Source organism: Thamnophis elegans, chromosome 3 (assembly GCF_009769535.1).
Source record: "Thamnophis elegans isolate rThaEle1 chromosome 3, rThaEle1.pri, whole genome shotgun sequence".
Classification (NCBI taxonomy): Eukaryota; Metazoa; Chordata; class Lepidosauria; order Squamata; family Colubridae; genus Thamnophis; species Thamnophis elegans.
Genome location: NC_045543.1, coordinates 110,217,665 through 110,242,452, shown reverse-complemented (window position 1 = coordinate 110,242,452; position 24,788 = coordinate 110,217,665).

The following is a 24,788-nucleotide window of genomic DNA, read 5'->3' as shown; positions in this document are numbered from 1 at the left end:
ACTCCCCTTCCTTTTTGATTGTAAGCCGCCCTGAGTCCCCTCAGGGAAAAGGGCGGCCTATAAATAAATAAATCCAAATCCAAATCCAAATCCAAACTCAATAAATGAAATAAACAGCGTCCCTAAACCCCAATCAGCAATAACTAACACACATTCCCATATACCTATATGTATGTAACATTATATTATATTACATCAGTATGAACATATTGCACATTGCGCTAGCTCTGCAAGTCTATCATATTAAACCTAATTGTGGTGTTATATTGTGTTCAGAAGTCTGACAGACCAGGGATAAGAGCTATTTTTTGTTTATCCGGCTATGGTTCTATGCTTCTGCTGATTACTGGTTGCCAGAAGTATGGCAAATTGAACCTCACCAGGCTCAAGGTTGACTCAGCCTTCCATCCGTCTGAGGTGGGTAAAATGAGGACCCAGATTGTTGGGGGCAATATGCTGACTCTGTAAACTTCTTAGAGAGGGCTGTAAAGCACTGTGGAGCTATATATAAGTCTAAGTGCTGTTGCTATTGTGGATTATCAGTAGGTGATCTTAATTTAAACTTGGTCTCAAGCACCCCAGTTTGTTCTCAGCTGGTTTATTGGCTCAAATGCCTGGTACAATGAACCCAGTGTTCATCTGTGCCAACAAACATCTGGGAGGCTTGCCCGGTGAAAAGGCAGAATAACAGAATAATAACAGGAACCTTGAAGTCTTTCCCTGAGGAAATCCTATACCATTTCAGACAAATGATTGTTGAATCTCTTCTTAAACACTTCCAGTGTTGGAGTACCCACAATTTCTGGAAGCAAGTCATTCCACTGATTAATTGTTCTAACTATCAGGAAATTTCTCCTTCTAAGCTGGTTCTTTCTTTGATTAGTTACCATTTATTGTTTCTTGTCCTGCTTTCATGTGCTTTGCAGAATAGGTTGACCCTCACGATGGGAATATTATGCATATTTCATCTCCTTTTTAAATAATTGAAAAAGTGTGAAACTACATACAGACTCAGAATGTTAATTCCAGATAAACATTATTGTAATGACATAGGTTTCAGTAGCAGTACTGTATATATAACAGGAAGAGTAGAGTTATAGATCCAATTTAAATTATGCTTTAAGGCTTCACATTGACAATCATGGGCAATTAATCTCATAAAGCAAAAAATATGACTAAATAGTGAGTTGTGTGATCTCTCTCTCTCTCTCTCTCTCTCTCTCTCTCTCTCTCTTTCTTTCTCTCTCTCTCTCTCTCTCTCTCTCCCTCCCTCTCTACCTCTCTCATCTAGTACAGTGGTGCAATCCTTCTGCATTACAAACTATTTATTACACTAAAAGGATTATCCATGTATTGATTAAAATGTCAGGCTAAGACTATTACTTGTATGAAAGATAATATGCTTTTAAAAGGACTTAAATGTAATATTCTTTCTTTCGCATAGATAAAGCAGTTTTAGCTACAGACTAACACTTTTAAGAAAACATACTGGAGCTGTGAAGAATCCTGAAAAAGCAGATTAAAAATAATCAGCAAACACTTTCTTTGAAAAACACTGAATAGATATTCTGAACCTTGCAGTTCATCGAGAGTGGATTTTGTCCAAATATTCACAGGAAAAGCAGTACTGTATATACTCAAGTATAAGCCTAGTTTTTCAGCCCACTTTTTGAGCTGAAAAAAGCCGCCTCGGCTTATACTCGAGTCAGTGAAAAATTTGCCCGAAATGGAGGAGAAAAAGGGGCGGGGCCATGCCGCTGGGTGACGCTCGTGAATGGCCCAGCGCCCCTGAGTTTCCCCTCGCTCTGTGTCAGTTTGCCACGCAGCGTGCACCACACCATCCCCCCTCCTCACGTTCTAATGTAATGCAGGGCTATCTTACGACTCCCCTTCCTCCCCCTCCTGCCGCTCTGCAACGATGTCCCACCTCCTCCTTGTTATGGCAAGCAGCCACATAGCGATGTCCCACCTCCTCTGGTACAGTGATCCAATGATAGGAATCACTGTGCCGTGTGTCATAGGAGGCGGGACATCATCATCACAGCGGGACATCAGCATCATGAGGTGAGTGAAGTATTTCATTGAATACACCAGTATTGTGTGATAATAATTTGTTATGCAGAGCAAATTTTTACAATGGCTACTGTATATTTAATGGGCACAGGCAGGCTGTATATGTTATTCAATGGGCAATGGCATTATTGGTATCTATTTTTATTTTTGAAATTTATCGGTAGCTGCTGCATTTCCCACCCTAGGCTTATACTCGAGTCAATAACTTTTCCAGTTTTTTTGTGGTAAAATTAGGTGCCTCGGCTTATATTCGGGTCGGCCTATACTCGAGTATATACGGTAATCAGCAAATTTGTTTTTATAAAGCATATCATCATATTAATTGCAGTATGCTTTTGTCCTTTACTATTTTTTAAATAGAAAAATGTTCACATAGAAAATTGTTATTTGAATATATTGACTCTCTTAAACATTGGAAAGAAAACAGATTTATAGTAAATTAATGATTGAAGATCTACTGTGGGATCAGCCATTTTATATAGCCACTTAACTGTATAGCATATTTGAAAGGGAAATTGCATAATAATATAAAATAAAGTTCTATATCAATGGATAACAAGTAATGCCCACCTATCTTTATCAATTTGTTTTTTAGGACGAAGAGCAAGTCAGAATTCAGCTCTTCAGTCAGAATTCAGCTCTTTATTGGCTGACACACAATAGACAGAATCTTGCCAGACTAAACCAGTGGTGGGTTCCCACTGGTTTGGCCCAGTTTGGCCGAACCAGTAGTAGCTTGGCAACCTGGGTTGCTGGAACCAGCAGCGACCCAGGCCTGCCATGCCCCTAAACTGGTTCTCCTGGCGGTGCCATAGATGCACCAGCTTGTTTTTTTTGCTTCTGCACATGTGCAAAGCATTTTTTTGTTGTACTGCACATGTGCATGCAATGTGCATCAAGTGCACATGCAGTAGTCTCACTCCTGGACTAAAGTCTTACAATTCTTACTGTAAGAGATATACTCTGGTAGGTTCTAGGGAGTGGCTGTCCTTACTCTCTACTTTTGTCTTCTACATATCTAGAAAGGGACTGTGTTTTCTTACCCCCCCTTCCTGAGAAACTGCTGGTTCTGTATAGTCCATCACAATTGCTTCCCTTCATAGGCCCCATTTCTCACAATATTCAGTCAAATTAAAGCTCATCACCTCCATTCTTTGAATGGAGATAAAGTATTTTTTATTGATACTGGTATGATATGGTTTCATAAGTCACAAATGAGCAAGGCTGTGTGTGGATTATAATTTTAACTGCAAATGATTGGAATGGGAGAGACACTCATAAATTTTGACTATGGCATCTGTCTTTGTCAACAGTAACAGAGCTAATAGGAAAAATATCCTTAAACTTTTCATAAATAGCAATAGCATTTAGACTTATATACTGCTTCACAGTACTTTACAGGCCTCTCTAAGCAGTTTACAGAGTCAGCATATTGCCCCTAACAGTCTGGGACCTCATTTTACCAACCTTGGAAGGATGGAAGGCTGCATCACCAGTGAGACTCGAACTGCCAAACTGATGGCTGCCGGTGATCAGCAGAAGCAGCCTGCAGTTCTTATCACTGTGCCACTACGGCTCATAACAAACTTATCCAAATATGGTCCCACCTCTGGCATTTTTAAGCTTTAGTGATGGAATTTTTAATACTTTCAGAAAACATATGTATATTAAAATACATTACTCAAATATGGAATAAGGGGAAAATTAATCAACACTTTTTTTCTAATTTCTTATTTTCAGTTCATATATTTGATGGTTCCCATTCTTATATTAGCGTGAGATTTGGTTTTTCCTCTTGTCCTGTTTTTAGGAAAAGTTATTATAGTTTGAATAAATTGTTATGCACACCACCTTGTAGTCCATTATGCATTATTATTATTATTATTATTTGCAATTTTGGTTGACATGTCTAACTTTTATTAATTGTTTGTATTAACATATCACATTTTAATAGATTATTTTCATATATCCATGCATTTATATCCATATTCTTTAATATACTTTGTTTCTTTGGGGGTTTTAATGATTAAAGTAGAAAATTTGGTAGCAAACTTTAGCAGACAGCAGTTTCATTTTGCTATGCATATGTAACTGAATTAATTCCTCATTCCTTTATAATTTCAGTATGATATGTTTTAAAATAATCCTTCTTTTAGGAGCTTTCTGCTGGATAATTCCTATTACATTGAAAGCATAATGCAGCTAATCTGTATTGCTTCATATCCTGGAAGTAAAAAGTTATGAATTTTCATTCAACACTATCTGATACAAATTGTATCTCAGGCTAATGTATTAGTAATGAATGTGATATTTTTTTACAAAAGTAAAACATTATAGTCAATCATATAATTCAACCTCTGTCTAGGATTTAAATTTCTGCCTGAAAAAAAAATTAAAGTATATTAAAATACTGACTATTTTTATACTTAAAATGTATTATTTGTAATAAAAGATTTAGAACTTGAAATCAAGAAAACAGATATATTCTGTTAAAATTTGTGTAACTCATAAGTAAGGTTATGATGTAATAAAAATATAAGTAATGCATTTCTAATATAAGTAATGCATTTTTTATTTTGTGAGCTATGCAAGAATTATAATATTTTAAACAATCAATTTTCCCATTTTAAAATGCTTAGGCTTCTGTAGTATTATAACAGCACATTGTCACTTGTTATAATCTGTTTGTTTTTTTTTAAAAAAAATATTGGACAGTTGTTTTCTGATGTATTGTCTATGGAGAATCTCAGTCATCCAGGTTATGGTTATCCCCAAGGTGCTTCCCTCCCCAAGAAGTTTCTTCATCTCTGTGTCATGTTTCGAAGCATGCTTATGTTATTGCAACTATTACAGCTTCTCAGCTTCCCACGAACTAAGCGGGAGGGAAGGGGCGTAAAGAATGTAGGCTCCAGACATCAAGAAAGTAAACTGTGAGAACAAAGGACAGTTCAGCAGGTGGCTAAAATCTTCAGAAACATATTCTCATAATAATTCCATGAAAATCAGTTGGACAATATGACCTACACTAATAGATGGAGAGAGAATTCTATACTTTAATTATATGGAAATATGCAGGAATTAATTAGAGCTGGTTTTGCCCTAATCTGTGCCGAAATGATGTACTATGCTTGCTCGGTTGATCAGTCAGAACTTTGACACTCTATGGTGGGGAATGGAAGGATTTATACTCCTTGCAGACAAATTGTCATTTGCATTCTTTTAGTGAGTCACTGAGGTCTAAACCCTCTGATGGTTTATGTGTGCCATCAGGATCAGTAGTGGAAATGGGTGTGGAGCCTTCAAGGAACTGTTGAAAGGACTGTGTTGTAGACTGGAGTTAGATGATGTTGTATCGCCCACCCTCTATTGAGAAAGAGGTGTCCAATTTTGATGGCCTCTTTGATCCCTCTTTCAAACCAGTGGTCCTCTATGTCCAAAATGGGGACTTTGCTGTCTTCAAAAGAGTAGCTTTTGTTTTTTAAATGCAGATGGACTGCTGAATCTAGTCCTGATGGGTTTGTTTTCCTATGTTGTGCCATGTGTTTATGAAGTAGTTGTTTTGTTTCCCTAATGTAAAGAACTGCACGTAGCTCACTGCCTTGTACTACATATACTATGTTATTCTGTTTGTGTCTGTGTGCTTTATCCTCAGGGTGGATGAGCTTCTGCCTTATTGTATTACTGGGACTGAAATATGTACCTATGTTCTCCTTTATCTTTTACAAGAATTAAGGCATATTCTTATACTCCAAATGAAGTCCCAGATTGATGGGCAGGGAAGTTCATGTATTGTTCAAATATATGAAAAAGATTTGTCTAGAAGAAGACATCTTTCCCTTTCCTAATTTTTCTAATGCATGGACTAAAGTCTTCTGTAAGTTACAGGAAAGCAGATAATTCACTAAAATTTTCTCCTCGGGTAAAATCAAGCAGCAATTTATGGCAAGATTTTTCTTTCCAATTCTGCTTGTAAGAATTAAAATTGTTGATGTCTGTTTTTTATATTACAGATGTCTTATGAATTATAGAAGAATATAGCAAAAATCTTCATGAGTGTGAATGAGTGAACCAATGGCTGTTGGTTTGGAAAGGTGGGAGGAAGAGACCCATAATTCAAAACTTGGGACTAACATATATAAGGAACTGAATTTGTGGGTATTGTTAGATGGAGAATTTTCCATATGTGTGGCTTCATGATTATCTGCAATAAACTTAATCTAACTTTTTGAGCCTATTTGAGAATGTAGAGTGGGAGAGAATCTCATTTCCATACCTGGTATAAAATCCTAATACTGCTGGCCTTATCACATGAGGCTTCTTTCAACATTTCTCAAATGAGAAGAGACTTTTAAATTTTCTGGAAGTAGCAGCTATACCCAAAGCACATAATCCAATTAGATACCATGCCATTGCTTTTCCACATCTTCCTCAAGAACTCTGTATTTTTCACTAAGGGGTTTTGAGACATTCTTATTTGTAAGAGTCCTATTTTCTGATATGTCTGTTCTTCATATAGTGGCTCAGAGGTGAGAATGGAACCAAATTGGTCATTTTCTTTTTCAATTTCACAATCATCCAGTCTCACTGTCTAGTTCCTGTATCAATTGGCAGCTTTTTAAAAAAAAAATAAAACTAAAAACCCCAAGAACATTTCTATGTATTTTTTCTTGAGATTTTACCTGAATGCATGATATTTTTGTTTTCTAAACATATTTCCTAGTGCATGCCATTGTTGTCTGCATATTGTGCTATTTATATTTATTTTCAATAAATAACCTGAATCTTAAAATTCAGAGGACTGTAAATATCCATGTACAATTTAATTAGTGTTTAATGTGAGTTTGTTCAAAAGTGCAAATTACTCATCTTTTATTTCAGTCTTTTTTAAAATTACCTTTCCCTAATCTTTATGATTGTAGTAGATCAAAGTTAAGTGAAAAGATCAAAGCAACACTAATGTGGAATAAAAATTAGAGGGCCAATCCAAGTAATTTTGAGATCCTTTAAGACCTATCCAAAGTTGTTTTTCAAACTGCCTTATCTTCACTATTTTTCATACAGAACATAGGAAACTGCCTGTATTACACCAGTCATTGGTCCATCTGATACATAATTATCAACATGAATCTTTGGCTAGATTGTCACATACCAGTATATTAATTTATATGTACCTTATGGCAAGGGTGTGTTGCTCCGGCATTACTACAGGTTTGGTGCGCACAAAAATGTATGTGTGCACATTTGCACAAAAATAGGTCTGTGCATGTGCAAAATATTAAAAAAAGAAAAACATTACATTTGTGCAATTACAATTGTTCTGCACATGCGCAGAACCAAAAATCAAGATGGCAGCCCCATTGGAGAACCGGTTAGAGGGCGTGGTAGGCATAGGTCATTGCCGGTTCCAGCGACCCAGGCCACCAAAGCATTACCAGTTCGGACCCATCTCTGCCTTATTATTACTGAAGATACAATCACCCTGCTCGTACCAAAATTTTCCTTTTAGTAGTGAACATGAGCTTGTTTATTGGGATGGTGTAAATATCTCCTAACAGGATAGGGGGGGGAATATCTCTGTGTGTATTTGCTTGGCTGCATGCCTCTTGTAAAGCCATCAAGCCAGGCTGAGTAGCCAATCCTCTTTTTATTTGATTATGCTATGAAAAAAGGAAAAAAAGGGAGGGGATGGAAGCAGGGGTGCTGCTATGAGTTCGCCCGGGTTTGGGAGAATCTATAGCTAACGTTATGGTCAGTTCGGAAAACCTCCAAATCCCATCTCTGGCTGCCTCTACCCACCACACCCCAGTGCTGCCACCCCACCACCTCCTCTCGGGAGTCTCCACGCAGCCTGTTTTGGATGCAAGGTAAGTGCAGGGCCTGTGAGGAGGCTCGGGGAGGGGAAAAATGGGCCTCCTGGAAGTCCTCTAGAACCCGGGAAGGCAGTTTTCCCCCTCCCAGGTGCTCGAAGAAAGCCTCCGGAATCTGGGGAAGGCAAAAATACCACACGTGGTGCACGAGGCTAGCTAGGCCACATCCACCATGACTATGCCCACCCAGCAACTGAGCAAAGAGGTTGTTGCTGAAATGTTTCAGGCCCATCCCTGGAGGGGAGGCTTGAATGCTATGTTTTGTATGTACAGTGCTGTGATCCCCATGTGCATACAGATCAATATTGATCATTCTATATTGTTTTAATGTTATAAAAACATATTTATAAAATTAAATGTTGAAGAAGCTAATACAATTCCATTAGGAAAGTATTCTTGTTAAACGTAAAAGATAACCTTTTACTAGATCCAGAAAAAGGAAAGAGAAATTAATATGACTGGTATCCACAGATAGCATAGCTTAGATTAGACACAAAATTGAATTCCAGTCCCTAGGACAAATATCAGAAAAAAGATTGTAGGTATGCAGTAGGCTCATACAATCAATTTTATTAACAACAATGGTGATTATGATGATGTGCAAAGACAAAGAGACAGATGAATTGTTTTCCAAACAGACATATTTGTCAAATTTATTTATTTATCACATTTAAATTGCTGCCCATCTCACAAAAAGCAGTCTAAAAAAGTACTATAAAACAATCAGTAAACAATAAATACAAAATAAGAAACAAAACAATATAAAAGTATTAAAAGTTATTATTAAAATGAAAAAAATATAAAATTTAAAATACAGGTACCACAAGGAGAGAATAAAATGATCAGCCAAAATGGAGCCATCAATGAACATCTCCAAATTCCTGGGAATCCCACTTGGTGACATAATCATAACTTGACAGACTTCTGGAATTTTAACAGGGATTGTAGTTAAAGTTTGATTTAGAGTTGCCCGCAACTGCATAGGTTGTGCATTGCCACATAGCTATGCTGCAAAGGGGTTGGATGGGTAAGCCTAGATTGAAGATAGCTACAGATAAGCCAAAGTGTACACCTCCTAGATCAAAACTGCACATTGTACAGAGGTGTGTGTCCTGTGTGCTGATTAGTAGATCCAACTTCCTGTTCTGTGCTTTGCTGTTTGAGTGCCAGAATATTAGAATTTAAAGAAGCAACTATTCAGAATTTTAGCAGTAAAAACCAATCCAGTATTATTGAATTTCTACGCTGGATTTTACAGCTGATTGCAAGTATATTCTACTATATGTTTCCAACATTTAAAATGTTTTCCTCCATTGAATTGATATATATTTTTCATGCAGATATTACACTTGAAATTTCATGACATTCTTTATGAATTCCTGAAGAAATTCTCACTTAAAGATAAAGGTAAAGATTCCCCTTGCACATATGTTCTAGTCATTCCAGACGCTAGGGGGTGGTGCTCATTTCTGTTTCAAAGCCAAAGAGCCAGTGCTTCCTGAAAATGTTTCTGTGGTCATGTGGCTAGCATGACTAAATGCCGAAGGAACACAGAATGCACACCTTCCCACCAAAGGTGGTCCTTATTTTTCTACTTGCATTTTTACTTGCTTTCAAACCGTTGGTAGAAACTGGAACAAATAATGGGAGCTCACTGATTACAAGTATATTCTACTGTATGTTTCCAACCTTTAAAATGTTTTCCTCCATTGAACTGATAGATATTTTTCATGCAGATATTACACTTGAAATTTCATGAGATTCCCTATGAATTCCTGAAGTCATTCCCACTTATTCTGCTTTTATTTAAATACAGAATTACTTAATGCAGTATTTTATTACTATATCGTTCTGTATTTTGCTTGCCTGATTACCTGCCTTCTCATGCCTGTTTGCTGTCTGTCTCTCCTTTTTGATTCTAGATTGGCAGCTGGTGGAGGTGTTATATTTCCATCATTTTCATATAGTTCAGTTGACAATTGTTCATAGGGTGGACAGATGGATATATCTAGACTTGCTTTCATATTTGCTACAAGAATATGCTAAAACGCTTTCTACAATCCCTATAGCTGTAGGACATGTCACATTTTTCAACTTTCAATTTCCAAATGTTAGGGGCACTCAAAAGTTGTGATATGCCTTGGGGATCACAAATATATATTTGGTTACTTTAATATAATTTAGATGGGCTTGGTAAGTAACTACATAAATATTATAACTTTTTAGCATTTTTTTTGTTTCATTTATATAGGATTTTGCTAGATGCCTGGCATAAAAATCAACATGCTAAGAAGTGTGCAAAACATGCAAACAAATCATAGGACAATTAGTACTCTGGCACTCCTTTTCTGACTGGCCAAGAATAGTTCATTCTACAGTCTCAGCTCCCACAACAGCAAATGCATACAGATAAATATAGGAACTGTTGTTTTATGCACAGAGACCTTTCTTGCCAGTTAAGTGAATCACAGCACTCCTTAAGTTAGTAATTTGGTTGTTAAGTAAAAATACAGCACTGCAGGCTACTTCAGCTGACTGCAGTTCTGCAGTTCGGCTGTTCAAATCTCATCGGCTCAGGGTTGACTCAGCCTTCCATCCTTCCGAGAAGCAGCCTTATACGGATCTTAAATCTTGAAACATGAAGTAGTTTAGAAGCAAATTACTGAGCCTTTCAAGCACAACCAGAAGCATGTCCAAAATCTTCGCATGCGTGAGAACAGAATGGCTGCCGAATCCTGCCGCTCCGAATGCCTGAGGACAAGAAAATACTAACTGCAGCGCCCAGGACCCCTAATATGGTAACTGAGGGGTTCCTTTTGGGCGCCAGCCTTCAGCCCTTCCAGGGAGGTGGTTGTTTGAGGAGGGGGCTGCCTCTGAGCGGCTCCGGGAACAGCTTCGGAACGACGTTATCCTCCCTGGCGTGGTTTTTCGCATCGGCCCTTTTGAACAGCTGGGAAGCGGTGGCGACGGCTTTGTGCGAGAGGCGGAGGCTTCGGCCCCGCTGTTTGGAAAAGTGCCGAACCTTCTCTTTGACTAAGCAACATCGTGGGGTTGGTTTATGCCCCGAAGAGGGGTTGGGAGGTCCAGGAGAAATGCTTAGACCGGACTGGGACTGGGACTGGGAGGCAGAGGAGCTGGTTTCCTGTCTCTACCACAGCTTTGCTGATATCCTCCCCCCCCCCTGCATTTTGAAGCGGCGTTTTTCTTCGACCTCGCCGCTGTTTCCCGGGGCTTTAAACGGCTTGACCATCTGCCTGCTTGGACTAGAAGTAAAGCTCTAGGAACTCAATTACGGGCTCCCTGTGGCAGCCAGTACCACCAGCTGCTACCACTACCACTGCCACTACCACTGCCACTACCACCGCCTCAGGAGTGCTGTGTCGACCAGCACTACTGCTATCTTACTGAGCTGCCTACATTAGGCACCATTATTACCATCAGGCACTATTACGCCAGAGAGGCAGTGTGCTGGGAACTTGGACCCCCTCTAGTGGCCATTATTGGTATTTTTCTTCTGGACCATCAAGTACCATTATTATCATCCGGCACTATCACGCCAGAGAGGCAGTGTGTTGAGAACTTGGACTCCCTCCAGTGGCCATTATTGGTATTTCTTTCCGGACCATATACATTTCTGGACAATATACATTTTCTTACTGGACTCCCATTAGACTTTGTAAACGAGAAGGCCAAGATTTTAAGATCCTTCATATAAGCCTTCACCAACTCGCACAACTGCGCAATTTTTACATGGTATGATGAGTGTATGAGGTTTGCCTGTGTTGAATGAATGAGCCCACTTTTTATTACTCTATTACCATTGTATTTTTATGTGTTTTTAAATATTACGTGGGGACTGCTTGAGTGGATAAATGAGTATGATTGTTTCGGAGGGCCTGTTGGGGGATGCGGGAGCCATAGGGGTGGTTGAGGGAGCCACGGTCACGGGAGTGGGCCGGAGCATCATGGTCGTAACAGGGAGGGGCAGATATGGCAGGGACTTTAGGGCTGGCCATTACCGGGGAAGGAGGGATCGCCACGTCATAGAGATCCCTCCTTCCGGCCCTATGAGTCCCACTCCAAGGCCAGATGGCGCGAGTAATCAGGACCCTGGTCTCAGGCTGCTGTCGCTAAATGCCAGGTCTGTAGTTCACAAGGCTCCCCTCGTCCGGGACTTAATTTTAGACGAGAGGGCAGACCTGGCATGTATTACTGAAACCTGGCTGGGCCCGGAGGGAGGAGTCCCCCTCGTAGAGATGTGCCCAGAAGGATTTCAGGTGCTTCATCAGCCGAGAGCCCAGGGAAGGGGTGGGGGTGTGGCTATTGTTATCCGGGAGTCTTTAGCACCTCGTAGGATCCCTGCTCCAGAGCTTGTCGGGTGTGAGTCCCTGCTGGTGAAGTTGGACCTCATGGGTCAAGTGGGTTTGCTGTTAACGTACCTGCCTCCCAACAGCGTTGCAGCAGCCCTCCCCTCGCTCCTCGAGTCGGTAGCCGAGCTAGCAATTGAGTTCCCCAGGCTCATGGTGCTGGGGGATTTCAATTTGACTTCGCTCGGTGAACACTCTGACGGGGTGCAGGAGTTCATGGCTTCCATGACAGCCATGGGCTTGACCCAGGTAATTCGGGGCCCAACCCACTCAGCGGGTCACATGCTTGACCTCGTATTCCTCTCGGAGCAGTGGACTTGTGATCTTGGTCTGAGGGGTAATGAGATCATACCCCTGTCGTGGTCAGACCACTGCCTACTGAGGCTTGACTTCCGGAGACCAAACCCCCACTGTAGGGAGGAGGAACCGACCAGGTGGTTCCGCCCCAGGCGACTTATGGACCCCTTGAGGTTCCAGACGGAGCTTGGGGTTATTCCTGACACTCTCGCCCACAGTCCGGTGGAGACTCTGGTTGCTGCCTGGCACTCAGCAGCATCGGAGTCCCTTGACCGGATTGCGCCACTACGGCCACTCCGAGGTGGCGGATCCCGGAGGCCCCCTTGGTTTACCGAGGAGCTCCGGGAGAGGAAGCGCCGGAGGAGACACCTAGAGCACCTATGGAGGTCCGATAAATCTGAATCGAGCCGAGCACTCTTAACAACTTGCACCAAGGAGTACATCAGGGCACTTAGGACAGCAAAAAGATCGTATATTGCCACCTTGGTTGCGTCCGCTGAGTCTCGCCCAGCCGCCCTGTTTAGGATAACCCGTTCCCTCCTAAATAGGAGGGATACGGGGGACCCCTTGCAGGGTAGGGCTGAAGACTATGTCCAGTTCTTAGCGGACAAAGTTGCTTGGTTTCGGTCGGATTTGGACTCCACCTTTGCAGATCCAGCCGAGGAACAGGAGGACAATTTGGCAGACCATCGCTGGGTTGAGTTTCAGGATGTTGCCCCCGGGGACGTGGACAAGGCCATGAAAGCTGTGAGTGCCTCCACCTGTGTACTGGACCCGTGTCCCTCCTGGCTGGTTGCCAACAGCTGAGAGGTGACACGGGGCTGGATCCAGGCGGTTGTTACCGCCTCCCTTTGGGAGGGGATCTTCCCCTCCGCACTTAAAACGGCGGTGGTGAGACCCCTCCTGAAGAAACCATCCTTGGATCCAGACGTTCTTAACAATTATCGTCCAGTCTCCAACCTCCCCTTTGTTGGGAAGGTTGTTGAGAAGGTGGTGGCCTCCCAGCTCCAGCGGTCCTTGGAGGAAGCCAGTTACCTTGACCCATTCCAGTCCGGCTTCATACCTGGTTACAGCACAGAAACCGCTTTGGTCGTATTGACCGATGATCTCTGGAGAGCCAGGGATGGAGGCCATGCCTCCATCTTGGTTCTCCTTGACCTCTCGGCGGCTTTCGATACCATCGACCATGGTATCCTTCTGCGACGACTGCGGGAGGTGGGGGTGGGAGGCACTGTTTTGCAGTGGTTCTCCTCCTACCTCTCGGACAGGTCGCAGTCGGTGTTGATTGGGGGGCAGAGATCGACGCCTAGGCCCCTAACATATGGGGTGCCGCAGGGGTCGGTCCTGTCCCCCCTACTATTTAACATCTACATGAAACCGCTTGGCGAGATCATTCGGAGGCACGGGATAAGATACCACCAATACGCGGATGATACTCAGTTGTATCTGTCCGCCCCGTGCCAACTCAATGAAGCGGTGGACGTGATGAACCATGGCCTTGAAGCCGTTAGGGACTGGATGAGGGCTAACAAGCTTGTACTCAACCCGGAAAAGACCGAGTGGCTGTTGTGTTTCCCTCCCAATAATTTGGCTAGTGTTCCATCACTCAGGCTGGGGGGCCAAGTATTATACCCCTCAGACAGGGTTCGCAACTTGGGAGTCCTCCTGGATCCACAGCTGACCTTTGATCATCATTTGTCGGCTGTGACCAGGGGGGCATTTGCCCAGGTTCGCCTGGTGCACCAGTTGCGACCCTACCTGAACCGGGAGGCTCTCACAACAGTCACTCGTGCCCTTGTGACCTCTAGGCTGGAATACTGCAACGTGCTCTACATGGGGCTGCCCTTGAAGAGAATCCGGCGACTTCAGCTAGTACAGAATGCGGCCGCGCGAGTGATTGTGGGTGCACCTCGGTTCGCCCACATAACACCTATCCTCCGCGAGCTGCGCTGGCTACCTGTTGATCTCCGGGTGCGCTTCAAGGTGCTACTTACCACCCATAAAGCCCTCCATGGTAGTGGATCTGGGTACTTGAGAGACCGCCTCCTGCCAATTACCTCCCTACGACCTATTAGATCACACAGATTAGGCCTCCTCCGAGTTCCATCCGCCAGTCAGTGTCGACTGGCAACTACGCGGAGGAGGGCCTTTTCAGTAGTAGCTCCGACCCTTTGGAACGATCTCCCCGTGGAGATTCGTACCCTCACCACCCTCCAGACCTTCCGCATATCCCTCAAGATCTGGCTATCCCGTCAGGCCTGGGGTTAAAGATTATAATCCGTCCCCTCCCGAATGATGAATGAATGTTACCTCTATTTTTAATTACGTACTGTTTTTATATGTCATTGTGTGTACTCCCTTCCCTATACGTTGTAAGCCACCCTGAGTCCCCTCAGGGAAAAGGGCAGCCTACAAATAAATTTATCTACAATCTACAATCTTAAGTGAATCTGGCTTTTCCCATTGACTTTGCTTATCAGAAGGTTGCAAAAGATGATCATATGACCCCAGGAGATTGCAACCATATTTATGATGATAAATATGAACCACTTGCCAAGCATCAGAATTTGATCAGGTGACCATGCGGCTACTGCAACACTCATAAATGTGAAAAACGGCCATAAGTCTTTTTTTTTTTCAGTGCAGTTGTACCTTCAAACAATCACTAAATGAACTGTTTTAACTCCAGGACTATGCCTATTGGAAAGGGAGAAATCAATATAAAGGTGTATCTTTTATTTTCAGACGCCTGAGATAATCTAGTGAAATGTTTCTTAATCTTGTCAACTTTAAGATGGGTGACCCAACTTCCAGAATTCTCCATCCAGCAAGGTTGAAAAACACAACAATTAAATAACAATAAATGTCATTTTATTGTCGTTGTCATTATGCAATGTGTGGCAGCATAGTTTTTTAAATCTTAGGAAACAATAAAACGATCACTGGAACAATCTTGGAACAACAGAGTTAAGAGTGAAATAATAATTGCAGCAGCTTTTTTTTTCTTTTTTAAAAGAAAAGCATAATATCAGATGCATAGAAGTAATTAAACAGGAAACATAATCCATCTAAGTTGTGAAACCTGACAAAGGCAAGTCCTTACTGCAGGCATGATTACAGCTGAAGATGAAGCATGAGATTTAAATGTCTTCTATTTTACACATATATATCTTCCTTTTTTATTTCCTATCCACTTTGAAACCCATATTCTCTTTATGGCTCTGGAGAGGTAAATGTATCCGTTTATTGCAGCCAAAACAACAAATTGTCTGTGACACAAGATTCCTTTTTTTTTTCTTTATCAAAGTAAATTTTCATTACATTACACAGCAATTCCACTGAGCCATCTGTACTTCATTCCTTAGTTATGAATTAAAAAGAATCAGAACTAGCACAGTTTCTACATTGTATTGCAAATTTTTACATACAATTACATGGATCATACTACGTGTTTTAGTCTCCTTATTTTACTTATTTATTACATTTATATACTACCTATCTTGCTATCAGGTAATTCTGGGAAGTTTACAATATATTTTATTAGGAATATAATACCATCCATTGGATTTTCTCAAATAAACAAATAACATCAGTTGTGCTTTTCTTTTTTTTCTTTTTTTTTTTGAATTTTTATTTTATACACATAAGCACATCAACAGAACACATAAACACATTAACAAAAATAACCACATAACTTAAAAACAATATAGGAACAATAAGTTCCATCGTATATCATACAGCAGTTCCGAATCGGTTTCTTTGCAGTTAGTGTTTTTCCTTCTATACATTTCTATCTTGCGTTCATAATCTTGTTATTCATTATCCATTTTTATATACATTTCTTTATTTATTTATACTTAGCTACTTATGATCAAGTATTATTTACCTATATTGTGCTTTATATTTTTACTGTCATTTATTCTCTTACATACAGTTATAGGTATACATTCACATAGTTATTCTTTTTCTTTGCCATTCTTATATTATTATTATTATTGTACAATTGTATCACAGCGGCCGGTTGTTTCGCCGGATTTGGCACTGGTTACTAGTCGGGCCCCACCCAGGGGCCTAGGACGTCGTAACGTATTTTCGTAATATGCGTGCAGATCCAAGCAGTGCGGCTTTTTGCATTTGACTGATGGTGATTTTGTCAATTTTTAACTGTTTTAAATGTAATTGTATTGATTGTATTTCCACCATTCAATTTAGATTTTAAAATTTTCCTAACTCTGTTGGTGTACTCTCGCCTGACAATAGTTTTTACTTCTCCATGCTTGATGTTATCCAACTGCAGAATGCCTAAGTATTTGTAGGCTTCATTTTCTTTGCATTTAATTAGTTGGCCATTGGGCATTTCAATTCCCTCAGATGCAGTGATTTTGCCCCTTTTTATGGATACAGTGGCGCATTTTTCCATGCCAAACTGCATTGAAATATCGGTGCTGAATACTCGGACTGTATTTGTCAATGATTGGATTTCTATTTCTGACTTTCCATAGAGTTTCAAATCATCCATATATAGTAAATGCGAAATTTTTTCAGCTTTTTTGGCTGTTTGGTAGCCTAATTTCATTTTTTTTAAGATTACTGATAGTGGGATCATTGCGATGATGAAGAGAAGAGGTGAAAGTGAATCACGCTGGAAAATTCCTCGCTTGATATTAACCATTCCGTAGCTCTCATTCCCTACTGCCAACTCAGTTCTCCATTGTTTCATTGCCTTTTCAGTAAAGGATGTAATATTTTTGCTAATGCCAGTTGTTTCTAAGCATTTTATGATCCAACTATGTGGCAGTGAGTCATATACATTATTATTATTATTATTATTATTATTATTATTATTATTATTCCATTTAATAGGATATAAGGTATAATTTGGAATGTATTGTTTACCATCCTTCACACCTGCTATGACACCATCAGTTGTGCTTTTCATGATCCCTAGAGAGAGTGGGAAGGGAATGGGATGGTATCGTTGATCATAGTATCCTGCTGGAATGGCTTCAGGGACTGGGAGTGGGGGGAATAGTGTTGTGTAGGCTTGTTTCTTTTCTTTGAGGTCACTTCCACTCAGTATCGGTTGGGAGTGAGAAATCTCACAGTGTCAGACTTGTCTCTGTTCCTGTTTAACATCTATGTTAAACCATTGGATGAGATGGTTCATCATGATAAAATATCATCAATATACTGATTGTGTTGTACAGCTCTGCCAATAGTGAGTTAAGCAATGCCGTATCACTCTTTCTTGGAAGCTCTTGAGCTCTGTATTGGGAGCAATGCATTAACATATAGACAGAATGGAATGTCTTTAGGACAGGAACTCCTTAGTTCTCAGAGAATTATCACATTTGGCCACAATGGCCATGATGGGGTTGCACTATCTCAGGCAGACCTGGTACATAATCTGGATTTCTCCTGGATTTGCAACTCTTGTTTTAGGAGCAAATGACAGTTGTGATCAGGAAAGCCTTTACACAAGGTATTGTATGCCCTTCCTGGATCAATGAGCCCTTTTCACAGTCACCATATCCTGGTCACCTTCTGTTCGGACAATTATAATGCCCCCTACATGGTACTGCTCTTGAAGATAATCCAGAAGCTTCAATTTCCTCAAAATACCGTGACCTGGATTTGTTCAAGTTCAAATGTGTCATCTTTTTTGCAAGAGCTACACTGATTGTTGTTTTGCAATTCAAGGTATCACTGTGCATGGTTTAAGGCCAGATTATTTGATGGACTGGATCTTCAATTACACCTATCTAGTTCACTAAAGCAGGAAGCCAGAGCAAGTTGTAGTCCCAACTATTAAGATAGTACATTTGTTGGCAACTAGGAAAAGGGCTTCTCTGGGATAGGCTCCCTCCCTTTGGAACATCATTCTCCCAGAGATAAGATTGGCTCTCACCCCAACATACATAAGAAGTCTTGCAATTACATATATAGGGTAAAAGAACAGACAGAACAGGCAAATTCAAAAGAAACTAGAACTAGAGTATAAGAGGAGACAGAGTTGCAGAAAAATCCATAAAACAAAAAAGTAAAAAATATAATGGAATTGTAAAAACATAAATTGAACTTTATGTTTATAAATCAACAAAACAATACTTTTTCAAAAACACAAACAAACCAGGCCATTCGCTGGGATACAAGATGAAAAAGGAAAGAGGAAAAAAAAACATTGATAAGCCAATTGATGGATGAAAAAGGGAACTTACAATATCTGAATGAAAGAAAGAAGAAAATAATCGAGAACTACTATAATAAATTGTATCAGCACGAGACAGTTCTGGAATAAAAAATAAGACAATATTTAGAAAAAGACAGAATAGCCAAGATTCCAGAAAAATTTAAGAAGGAAGGCACAAGAAAGAAGATTAACAATGAAGGAGGTAACTAACAGAGTCCATCAAAAGGCAAAATAAAGGGAAAACACCAGGACCAGATGGATTGCCGGAAGAATTGTACAAAACATTACAAGAAGTACTAAGTAATGTAGTGTTGGAATTATATAATAAGCTACTAAGAGAGGTAAAGATGCTGGAAACATGATCAGAAGCATATATAGACGTTATACCAAAAGAAGAGTCAGACTTATAACAAATAAAGAATTATAGACCTATTTCGCTATTAAACATGGATTACAAAATATTGGCATCAATAATGGCAGAAAGAATGAAGAAATTTTAAAATGAATTTATACATATGGACCAAAAAGGATTTCTTCCCAAGAGGCAGATTAGAGACAATATGCAAATTGTACTAAATACACTAGAGTACTATGTAGAGTAGCAGAGTAGACCCAGAGAAGCAAATGGTGTTGCTATTCGCTGGATGCACAAAAGGCCTTTGACAACGTGAACTGGCAATTCATGATAATGCAATTAAAAATGATGAAGATTGGTGAGGGGTTTATTAATATGATCAAAATGATTTATAGTAATCAATCATCAAAGGTAATGGTAAATGGTGATATGACTGAAAGGTGGTAATTATGGCACCTAAGCAATGGTGTCCGCTATCGCCATTATTATTTATATTGACATTAGAGATTTTGAATAGAGAAATAAGACAAAATAAAGAAATAAAAAGTATGAGGATAAGAAAGAAGAATATAAATTAAAAGCATTTGCTGATGATTTGGTGTTCATTATGGAAGACCCAATAGAAACAGGGCCGAAACTAATTGGAACAATAGAGGAGTACAGAGAAGTAGCGGTTTTGAAGATTAATAAAGATAAAACAAAAATCCTGGTGAAAAACATAACAGAAAAACAGAAAAGAGAGCTAATGGGAAAACTGGATGTACGGGGGAGGGGAGTAAAATACTTGGGTATCCATTTGACATCAAGATATGTAACAATAAAGGAGGACAACTATTTTAAGGTGAGAAAACAAATAGAAATAGATTTGGAAAGATGGAAAAACTTACAATTATCACTAATGGGAAGAATAGCGGTAATAAAGATGAACATATTACCAAGAATGCTATGCCTATTTCAAACAATACTAATAAAGCTAGAGAAAAAAATATTTTGAAAGTATGAACAAAATAGTGGGGAAATGTAAATGGCAAGGGAAAAAAAACAAGAATTAATGCAAAAATGTTGCAAGATGTAAGAGCTAGAGATGGGTCTGTATTACCAAATTGCGAACTGTAGCATCAATTGCATTATTAACTTGGATGAAGGAATGGTTTTTATTGAGAAATACAAGACTTTTGACGTTAGAAGAACATGATTTGCAACTAGGTTGGCATGCCTTTTTGTGGTATGGTAAAAGTAAGATACATAGTTACTTCCAAAAACATTACATAAGGAATGGATTATTAATAACATAGGAAAGAGTAAAAGGGGACCACTATTTAGAAATACCAATGTGGCTTTCAACAATGGAAGCATTGACACATTCAAATATTAGTAACCTGAAGAATATTATCAGGTATAAAAATATCTTAACAGAAAGGGGGGAACTAAAGCAAAGCAGGAATTGGAAGAACAAGGGATAGATATAGGTTGGCTTTCACAACTGCAAATAAAAACAAGATATGAAAAAGATAAGAGGGAATATGATTTTAACTTGGGAAACACAGAGCTGGATAAGATACTGATGAATAGAAGAAAAAATAATTAAGAAATTGTATAGTTATTTATTAAGAATTAGATTAGAAGAAGTGGTAAAGGACACTGTTAAACTGGGCAAAGAATTTTGGTTACACGATTGAGCTAGAAAAATGGCAGCAACTATGAGAAAGAAACTATAAACTAACCATGTCAACAGCCTATAAAGAAAACTTGTACAAAATGTTTTATAGATGGCACATGACACTGGAAAAACTAGCTAAGACGTTTAAAGATAAATCAGAGAAATATGTGGTGGATATGTGCAGAAGCAAGGAACTATTGGACTAATATAAGATTATGGTTAGAGAAAATAATACAACAAAAGATAGAGCCCAAACCAGAGCCATTCTTTTTTAATATTTTTTTTAAACAAACATAAACAAACAAGATATGTAACATAAAAACATATTAAATTACATACAGTGCCAATTGGTTACAAGGTTTTTGTGCGTCCTTTCCATAGTCATCACTTAAACTTTATCTAGTCACATATTGTCAATCAAATATATTTGTATACATTATTATTATAGTACTTTATTTGTTTAACTATCACTATTGTTTCTTCATTTTAAACAAGGTATTCTAAATATGGATTCATTTATATTATAATAATTCATTATTATAATGATTCATAATTCAATAATAAAGTATTTTATATCCTATTCTAAGTCATTCTATTATTTTAGTATTGGTAACATTCTCTAATAATTTGCAATTCCATGTTATTTCCATTATCAATATCATCAATCTAATATATATGTATACAATTATTACGATTATTAAACATTCATTGAGTATAGCTATTATTACATCCTTTTTATATGAAGCATACTAAATTTAAAGTAAATTTATATTATGGTGTTTCATTACATCATCCTGAAATCATCCAATGATATTACATCTTTATATTCTATTCTATATATAATTGTTTATCTTTTATAAAAAAAAGCTTTTCAACATCATTTCCATAGTCCTCACTTGCAATTTATATAAAATTTCATATTATCAATCTAGTATATATAAATGTATTATTATCATTGTTAATCATTTATTTGACTATAACTATTATTACTTTGTCTTATACATAATACTCTAAGTTTAACTAAGTTTAACTTAATTTTATTGTGACATTTCATTTTATCATCCTGTATCATTCCAGTAATAGTGCAGTCCAATATCTCTTGCTGTTTGTAGAATTTGTATTCTGTTTCCTTGATAAGTCTTATATGGCTTCTCTTGACAACTTGTTGTTGATTGCATATCTTATAAAGATTCGAAACCCTCCATCTGTTCCTTCCATCAGCTTTCCTTTAGTTATCACTGGGGCTTCTGCCAAAATTACTCTCATTATTTCTGTCAACTTTTCTTCCCTTTCTGCATCTATGTTTTGAAGTCTGAAATAGAGTTCCAGTTCGTCAATCTCTCCTTTCAGTATTTCAGTATTTCACATATATCATTTCCCTCCACTTTACTGTCAGTGTCAACAATTCTTATCACTTTGTTCATATTTCTCTGCAATTGTTTTGAATTCTGTCCTCAAATTTCATCATTGTTTTTAAAGTATTCTCAACTCTTCCCTCCATTCTTTCTGTATTTTGTTCTATAATCTCAAGTCTCTTTTCAATTCTCTCTGTGCTTATTAGTGCTTTTTGAATTTCTAGCATAATTATTTGCAATGTTAATTCTTTTTCTTCTTCTGTTGCACCATTTTTCCAGGTTGCAAACACTGCCACTAAGACATCCAAGGCTTTTTTCTACGTTTCAAACAAATTCAGTGTAATATTTCAAGTCAAGACTTTCTCTTCATTCCAAAAGAGCACCTGTATAAAAAAAATGTTCTTTCCCACTGTCCTTTTCAGTAAACAAAGCCAATATCCTGGTAATATCAGATGTTACCAAGCCTCCAGCCTCTAGATAGCAGTGTTACTTCTTATTCATCTGATTTTACCTCTCTCTTTAAATTCTGAACTCAAAAGAGAGAAAAAAATGCTTAAAATTTATGATCCAGCCGAGCCTTGAGAAGAAAGAGATTTTTATTCCACAAATACAAAAAATGGGGAAAAATAGAAGAAGAAGGAAAAAAAAGACTAGTCAAATTTAAAAGTAAGAGGCATTTGTAAAAATTCCATCCATCGAAAGAAACAAAATTAAAAAGAAAAAGATAACACAATAGTTTTAATCCCTGCTTAATTCACCGCTTGCTTTCTTCTGTCTTCAATTTTAATTTAACTTTAAGTCTTTTTGTGTGTTCTCTTCTCTAATAGTAATTTCTTTCTCACCATTTCCAACACACACTCTCTCCTGTTCTGCTTCCATTTCAGGGGTTTGTCCCAACCTTCTGCAGCCTCAATGGCTGCTTCTCTTGTAGCTGGAAAAAAGAGCTTCTCCAGGATCGATCAGGGACTTTACGATGCCCCTGAGATCAGCAGGACATGCCCTTCTCTATCACCATCTCTACAGGACAGTTTAGGTCCAAAAAGTACCATTCAGCAGCAGAGATATTGACAGCAATCCTGGAGCTCCAAGATTGCATGTCGTGTCATAGCAACATCAGCCCCACTCCTCAGACCAGAGACATTCTTATTGGGTATCCTTCCAGAGAAATATAAGAAAGAAGACACCTATTTGATTATACATGTAACTACATCAGCAAGAATTATATTTGCTCAAAATTGGAAATTAAATAAGATACCAACAGAAAAGGAGATTTAAAAAAATCTAGACTGTGCAGAGATGAACAGATTGACTTTGAAAATAAAGGATAAAGAGGAATCTGTGTACTTCAGGACATGGGAAAGATTTTATGAATGGTTAGAGAAAGACATAGAGAAAAGAAATAAGAAGGAGAAAGGAGCTGACGTCACGACAATACGGACCTGCGATCTTGGAGTTCCAAGATCGCAGCCAATACTTTTACCGCTGGGTGGTCCATCTGGACTTAAACCGTCCTGAAGAGATGGTGACAGGGAAGAGTACGTCTTGCTGATCTCAGGGACATCGCAAAGTCTCTGATTGATCCAAGAGAATCTCTTCTAGCCGGCGATAGAAGCGCAGCCCCAAGCTGCTGAAGTCGGGGCAGCTTCGCAACCAGAGGAAAGCCGAAAGAGAAAGTGTGTCCATCTGGTGAGGAAATTTTATTTTTACAAAAGAGACTGCCCAACAGAGATTAAAACCAAATCAAACTTGCAAAGAAAAGAAAAGAAAATAAGCAGAGAATTTAAGCTATTTTGGACAGTGTGTTATCCTTTTTTAAAAATTGTCTTCTATTGATGGAAGTTTTGCAAACTCTTCCTACTTTTTAAAGTGAAAGTATTGGCTTTTCTTCTTCTACTTTTTTTTAACGTATGGATTAAATCTTTTTTTTATTATTTTCACAATACTGGCTTGGATGGGTTTTTTATTTTTATTTTGTTCTCATGAGAGAGCCTTGTTTCTTTTAAGCTTGGAATATAAAGAGGATATTAAAGGAATATAAAGAGAGCAGTAACATCAGAGGAAAAAGAAGTTACACTGCCACTTGGAGGTTGGAGGCTGAGCTATGCAGGTGCCCTTTGGATGTCTCTTTGGCAGTGAGAGAGAAGTGAAAAACAAAGCTTTGTTTTCCAACTAGAGTGGCAGTGTTTAGAAATTGGACAATGACACAATACTAAGAAGAAACCATAACATTACAACATATTATGTTTGAAATTCAAAAATTATTAGAAACACCAGAGAGAATTGAGAAGAAAATATAGATGGAAATAAAGCAAAATTTGATGAATTAAGATAGCCAGCTAATGGAAAAAGTGGAGGCTAGAGTGTCAAAAACCCAAGGGAAAAATGAACAAAGAGACAAAATAACTGTGGATATTGACAGTGATCTATGCGTGGTTGGAAATGGAAAGAATGGAACATGGAAAGGGAAGAGAGATGGAAAGGAGCTCTACCCCAGATTTCAAGGTATAGAATGAGAAAAAAGAGAAGAACTGATGGATTTAAGGGGAGGAACTTTGACAAAACCACTACTGATAATCAAAGATAAGCTGATTAAAGAAGCTGATGGAGGGTTTCGAGAACTTATA